Source organism: Homarus americanus, unplaced genomic scaffold, assembly GCF_018991925.1.
Source record: "Homarus americanus isolate GMGI-L3 unplaced genomic scaffold, GMGI_Hamer_2.0 scaffold4896, whole genome shotgun sequence".
Taxonomy (NCBI): domain Eukaryota; kingdom Metazoa; phylum Arthropoda; class Malacostraca; order Decapoda; family Nephropidae; genus Homarus; species Homarus americanus.
Window position 1 is genome coordinate 6,427,435 of NW_024749657.1, and position 7,958 is coordinate 6,435,392.

The following is a 7,958-nucleotide window of genomic DNA, read 5'->3' on the forward strand; positions in this document are numbered from 1 at the left end:
GGGCGATGGGCTGTCAGATGCTGCCTTGATGGCTGAGCTCGAGGCAAAAATCATAAAAGATCCTGTGAAGAGCAACAGTATAAAGTGATTATCTCTTCAGTGTTGTATAGAACTTTTGTAGGATTCTTGTGGGAGTATTCACTCGCTACTGTATTGAGATTCTATAGGGACCCCCTTGACATATAGTCTCTATACTTGTCCACCTTATGAGGTTCATTGTAGGCTTTCATTTAGCCTTTAAGACATTAGATTCAGCTAGGCTGCAATGTACTATGGAGATAACTAAAAAAATACTTTATACTTTATATGGCTTTAGGGTTTAAGACAACAGTACAGCTATCGTATAAGTAGACCGATTATCAGTTATACAGAATATAGTATATATTCTCTTATATAGTGCCCTGTATTTTCAGATACTCTACACAGTGGGCGCCACGTTGCGTCTTGAATATTTTAGAAAGAAAAGGATGGCAAGTGATTACGTCAGCTGGAGTTGGGCAGAGCTGCATATGGACATTGTATTCAAAAGATTAAATTGTGTGATCAGAGCACATCACTGTTTATTCTTGTGGCTTTCTATGCACCCCACAGCCTCTAGGCTCAATTTCCACAATGGGACAGCTGGCCAAGTTTGTCAACAGAAGGATCTGCTACAAAAGCAGATTATAAAATCAAGTCAATAGATCCTCCCATAACCGTTACACGCTTACGAAAATTAGGTTGGCCGAGTCACGACAAGACATCCATGGATGTATTCAGCCTAATGTTGTATGATCACTCACCAGTGTAATGTTCAACTTCCCATACAAAATACCAAACTTTAAAAGTTCATAGTTCTTCCCGGACAGACAAACCATTATGTAATTGAAAACTTCAAATTATCAGTTTAATGCTTTCTGAAAACTTTCAACGAATACTTAGTGAAATATACAAGCGAGATGTTAACTAGAAAGTCCTCTCGTGAGCAAAGTAGAAAAGTTCCAGTGAAATGGTTGGTAATACTTCAGTGTGGGGAAGGTAGTTAAACATGCAGCAACAGTTTTCTTATAATTATATACAAAGAAACAAACAGCAATAAGTAAATACACACGAATTATACAAGGATATTAATGGTTCCAACTTAACGCACGCCTACATAGGTGACCACAGCAGTGCTCTTATGGTGCCAACTTAACGCACGCCTACATAGGTGACCACAGCAGTGCTCTTATGGTGCCAACTTAACGCACGCCTACATAGGTGACCACAGCAGTGCTCTTATGGTGCCAACTTAACGCACGCCTACATAGGTGACCACAGCAGTGCTCTTATGGTGCCAACTTAACGCACGCCGGTGACCACAGCAGTGCTCTTATGGTTCCAACAACGCACGCCCACACGACCACAGCAGTGCTCTTATGGTGCCAACAACGCACGCCCACACAGTGACCACAGCAGTGCTCTTATGGTGCCAACTTAACGCACGCCCACATAGGTGACCACAGCAGTGCTCTTATGGTGCCAACTTAACGCACGCCCACATAGGTGACCACAGCAGTGCTCTTATGGTGCCAACAACGCACGCCCACATAGGTGACCACAGCAGTGCTCTTATGGTGCCAAACGCACGCCCACATTACCACAGCACCAACTTAACGCACGCCTACATAGGTGACCTCAGCAGTGCTCTTATGGTGCCAACTTAACGCACGCCTACATAGGTGACCACAGCAGTGCTCTTATGGTGCCAACTTAACGCACGCCCACATAGGTGACCACAGCAGTGCCTAAGCTTGAGTCTCGGACCAACAGTAGTGACGTTAACAATAACTTCTCTAATAACACTAAGGCTGACGGAGTCACTAAGATGAGGGAAAGTTCAAACTGACTTGACAATAAGTAGTAGATACGTCGACTGATGAAGCTTCAGTAGCGGAGAATTTACCTCACACACACACAGGCAAGAATCATCAGGCGTTGCAACAGTAAAGTTGTGACCATGAACTCAGAACCGTCGAGAACCAACTGAAACCAACTTTACCAAATTGTTCTCATTTGAAACCAATGCATTTAAACCCTCGGCAACACCCTGGGAAATGTTCTCTAATGTTCTGGTCTGGAGAACAAGACAGAACAACTTGTCAACATCAAGTAAGTTCGACTCTTGAGGATGGGGAACAAAACAACTAACGCACCAGGACGGCTTCACTGCCTCTGGAGCTGATCTACTGCTGCAAAAGTGAACCAAGACACAGTGTCACCACTACGGAACGGGGGAGTGTCACCACCACGGAACGGGGGAGTGTGGTTGAGACATTAAACTGTTGCACTGCTGGCAGAATAGCGCGAGTGTATGTCATGTGTGATGTACTGGACAGCGCCATGACGGGTGATGTACTTGACAGCGCCATGACGGGTGATGTACTGGACAGCGCCATGACGGGTGATGTACTGGACAGCGCCATGACGGGTGATGTACTGGACAGCGCCATGGTGTATAAAGCCCTTAAGCACAACAGTTCAAGGTTCAGTATTTACCTTAGCCAACAGGTGAGGTTGTACCAAGACCCAACACGACTTGTGTCAGGTGAAGCTGAGGCAGGTGTCCTGTTAGACAAGTATGGCTGACGAACTTAACAGGACAGCTGACGAGGCGAACAGGCGAGGTGTGCACGTCAGCTGAAGTGACAAACAGCACTCTTAACTTTCTGCAGGTATAGCGAGTGTTGGGTCATCATGGGTGGAGGTGCCAAGGTGTTCCAACTGGTCGGTGCATCACTAGCACCTCGCCTTGGCTCACGGATCGTCTCAGCTGGAGTGAACATGTAACGAGTGAGTTAGCCTCCTGATTTACAACCTTATTGGACTACCTGAATATGACTATAGATGTAAAGTTAGGTTTGGGTGATTCATCATGACATAAGTTACACAAGTTTACAACATTACAATACCGGATTTGGGTTACATTATGTTGGCTCATGTATAGTAATTCTTCAGGCCAGTTTCCATATATGATCTCATTGGAACACCTACCAAGGGGGAAGTGAGCTAAAAAAAATATAACCTCGAACTTATTAAGACAACTTCGGGTAGGACGTGGCCTCGGGACCTTTACCGTGTTGATAAAAACAAACTAATTATATCAAGATCGAGTCTAATTAATCCCTCGTTTCAGCAGTAGTTAGTTTATTGCCATTCGTTGAAGCCGTTCGAGGCCACGACCTGTCCCCTCTTTACATTATACATTACCCAAAACTGCAGCATCAACCATGACATGTTTACTGGTACAGAAGGTAAGGAACTACAAACACTCCATTGATAGTTAATTAAGAAATGCATCTCAACTTTACCTTTGTCCTGAATACCTGTATAAACTTTACCAACTTTGTGATGACGTAACAGTAAGGTAAACAAAGTAATATTCAACACTAAAAGAAACTTTACCCGTCAGTCGCCAGTATACGTCAGCAGGGAACACCCAGAAGCATCAGCAGCAGTACACAATAACGTTCAATAGCCAGTAGTAGTCACCAACAGCCGTCACAGTAGTAGTTACCAGTCGCCACCAACAACCGTCGCCACCAACAGCAGTAGAGAGACTGAGGTACTGGCTGTTCCAAAGTTCACTGAGAAGCTTCGAAACGTGACCGAAGCCTCAACCCATCCATACTGAACCATCAACCATCTCTAATCCCAGTTTACTAACGACGATATAAACACTATTATTGAATCAACGAGAAAATAACAGCCTTAAGTAATAACAGTACACTATTTAAGTTAATAAAGCTTAATTACTTATTGTTTTACTTATAATCAGTGAAGGAGTTGATTCAGTTCGGAATGTTTCATATCTTGTGGTCCTGGTAATGACGTCACAGTGGGGGCGGGGTTTATGAACGATGTGTTTCGACTATCAATAGGTTGTTATGGTTATCTATATGACAACAGAAGAAAATAATAATACAAATATTATATACGTGTTTGTGGCCTTATTCTTGTATAGTATAAATTGTGTACACTCACTCAAATACACACACGCTTATTAAAAGTGTTATCCTTATCATAACTATCATCATCAAGCTACGGGCAGATAGTGGGTAGTGAGGGGAAGGGGAGGGTCCGGGGCGGCTCAGGTCTCCCTCCCTGTTAGTCCAAAGTCTGTCATCAGGGACACAGTTAGTGTGTGGTGGAACCAAGCCAGGTGAGTGTTGGCAGGACCTTAGTGAAGTAATCTCAGGTCAACTCAGTCCACCTGACAACTCTCTCTCTCTCTCTTTACACTCTGTTCATGACTTTTCAATACCGGTTTTACTAGAGGTCAATTGATCCTCGAGTATCAGAGTAGGTGATTCTTGTGTGTCAACTGAGGTGATCAGCTTCATGAGACGAGAATGAAGGGGTGGGGTGAGTGTGTAAAACGGGGATGAGTCACCCCCACCTACTACCAAGAAGGGGAGGAGGGGTTAAGAGTGGGAGGTGAGGTAGGTGATTAGTTACACCCTCTACTAGCACAGGCAATTCAATCCATGAAATAACGGAACTAGCTTCAGTCGTTGTATCAGCTTCCGTATTGAATGTTGTCCGCTGGCTGTTTAGTGATGATTTTAACACAGTTAGTCTGCTTTTCCGTAATTCTGATTTAGGTGGATAATCACACGAAAAGTTTTGTGGTGTGTTTCGTAGTGGCATTTCAAGTTACTGGCTTTGTGGTGAGTGAGTAAGTCACACATTGCAGGTAAGGCACAAAGGTTTACCTCCTTTATCAGTGAATGCAAAATCTTCCTCCCACTCTGGCTTAAAATTTGTTTTCATCTTCATACTTTCGCATCTTACAATTTGATGATGCCATTTTCCTTAACAAAAATTGTCAGAGACACAGAGCAATCAAATATATTTAACAGTATTTAAAAACAACTTATTCTTGTGAACTGTAAACATAATTCATATCCTGAGTGTACCAACAGCACAGTTCAAAGTCGTGTGTTACACTGCGTTAATGTACTTGTCATGACGTGACTCACCCCTCTGACATTCCTCCGTAACCCCTCTGCTGACCTTAAATGTCTTTAAACCCTCTACCTCCCGCCAGCAATGATGAACGAACACCTGACCCAGATTTAGCATTAAAATTAAGATTTAAATTCTTAAATATTTGTATTCATCTTGAATAATTAACCTACATTTCAGTCCAGAGGAGGCGAATCAATATATTTCCGCGAGCCGCACATAGTGTCAAAGAGCCGCGGTTTGGCCACCCCTGCTCTATACTAATAACACTATTGGAGGTGTGTGTGTTGGGACAAACACTAACTGCTACACAACACACTTCCCTAAACCTTTTACACCTGTCATTCCCAGATTAACCAAACAGGTGAATACAGCCCTAAATTCTTCTTCATCAAAGTAAAACACATTGCTGTTTATGGGGACAATGTCAGTTTCCTTCGTTTTTATGTTCTTAAGTGTATAACTGAATAGATTATGTAGTACCACGTCATTCATAATATCCAGTGGTCTTGTTTTTCTGTTTTATCTCCTACAGTGGGATGTCAGTGTCTTAAGTAAATCTTTTACAGGATGTTGTATGAAAAAACAGACAAATACACTGTAACTTTATTAAATATAACAGGAAGAATTAACATGTTATCTAATCCCATACACACGTCTTATTTCATTTATATATACAAAATTGGTTATATATGGACTGTAAATTTTATTACCAAAATGTTTAATAATACTTAAACTTATATACAAAACATAAGTCTAACAATCTCTGGGGCTGATATCGATGGTAACACTGCTACTGGTATCGTCAGCAGCACTGCTATTGGTATCACTGTTACTGGTGCCGCCAACAACAATGCTATTGGCTGTCTCGTCTTCAGAGCCGCTGTTGAATATACCTTGGAGGCCTATGGTGTTGTTCCTCCAGGCGACAATGTCGTCCTGGAGATCGGGCAGGCGACTATAGGTGTCGGGGTCCAGAGGGCAGCGGGTGAAGGGGTCGGAGGGAGACGTCAGCAACAGATGGATCAGCGTCGACTCGTCCACCACCATCTTGGATGAATGTAGCAACACCGGCGCCTCCATCACCGCCTGCGTCACGCTGTCCAAGAACCTCTCAGGGCAGCCCTCCGTCCTCTCCCCACACACTTCATGAATCTTCAAAAAGGGACATCCGCCCTCCGTGGCCTGCCGAGTGAGGAAACACAGTTGGTAACCGTGATCACGCCACAGTGACGCCCCAACAGAGTGCGGCGTCTTCCGACTCACCAGCAGGTTTAATATACCGTCAATTTCAACGAGGAGGCTAGTGAAGGACGAGTTGCTCCTATCAAGTAGCTTAGACGTTAGGGAGACGACTGAGGACGTGGCAGAGACGAGGGCAGCAGCAGCTGCCTGAGCCAGGCCAGGACTTTCGTAGGCCTCCATAGTTGGCGACGTTGCCACCAGTATCTTTAACAAAATGAAGACGTTCTCGAACAATAAGACGGTCATTGGTCCATTCCAGCAGCCGGTCTCGTACCAACCCTTTATCGTCTTCGCCATCTGACTTGCCAACTCTACCAGTTGGGCCAGACAGCGTAATTCAGGCCCAACTCGTAGTTCCTTCACCTGATGTACAGCGGCGGCCGCAATGGGCGCCAGGTGGCCTTGTTCCCAACAGCTGCTCAGAACCTTCATGAATGGTTTGACGAGGCTGGATGACAAGGAGTTGGGCAGGAGCTGATCCACCTGCAGGTTAGGACTGACGGCCACCAGCCCTGTTGCTGCTTGCCAGCCGAAGACTGAAGACGCCATGTAATCATCTGACCACATTTCAACGAAGCGTATCATCTGCACTCTGAGGTGAAAGTTAGGGCACACGTCAGGGCAGTTCATCAAACGAAGGACCCAGACTTTCGTACAAAGACTCTGCTTAATATCCTCCTGAAAGCTGGGGTCCCAATACTCAATGAGACTGACGATTCTCCACATGAGGTCTTCCAAGCTGTCCGTCACGACAGTGGTCATCGACCCCATCATACGCACCGCCACAGCATTTGCTGCTTCAATCCCCAGCTTTGTCTTCATCGTCGCCACGCGCGTCATAGTTTCTCTATTACCAATCCAGACAGAAGCGTCTTCTCCTAGCTCAACCGCCACTATCAGGTGACGGAGACACAGCGACTCCACCTGTACCCACTGCACGGCGTAGTGATACACAAACTCCCCGACCTGGAGCATCTGGGAACAATCGTGGCGAGAGTGACGATACAACAAATCACGAAGATATTTCAAACTTTTAGAAGGTGGAGGATGCACTTGGTAATCCAACCCTGTGATGGAGTAACCCACCACAGTATTATGTTCTTCACCACAAAAACACACCACCATACTGACAGTCAGATCACTTAAAACACCAGACTTGTCACTGACGTTCACTTGTCACGTTGACGGTAACGAAGCAACCAGGGCAATGACAGCATAGATTGAGAGGAGTCACTTATAGGCGCGAGGTGGGAGGAGCCAGTAAGGTGATGTAAGGTCTCCTGAGGTAGGCGTGGATGTGACCACCTTCAGGTAATGAGTGAGGTGAGGTCTTATAATCCACAAAAAGGCATCCTTAAGTCTGACCATATAATGACCACCCAATAACTTATCTGTTGGGATCACCTGAATATTAGCCCCCCTCAGTTTATTTCACTTTAAGATGAACCTCCCTAACGCTGGCCTAACAATCCAACCCCAGGTGACGTTAGGGTGTTTAATAATTATCAGTTGACGTAAGTTGGGGGATAAACTAACTTGTTTTTACCAATAAATCTTCTCTCACCTCATTTATTTATCCAATTTTACACCAGGTGTTAGTTTACTCCACACTCTATCTACTTAAATATCTATCTAATCTGCTTGCTATAAACCGTATCTAATTAGCAACAACAAACAATCTTCACTATCCACCATCCAGACCCAGACCTTACCTGATGGATTCCATG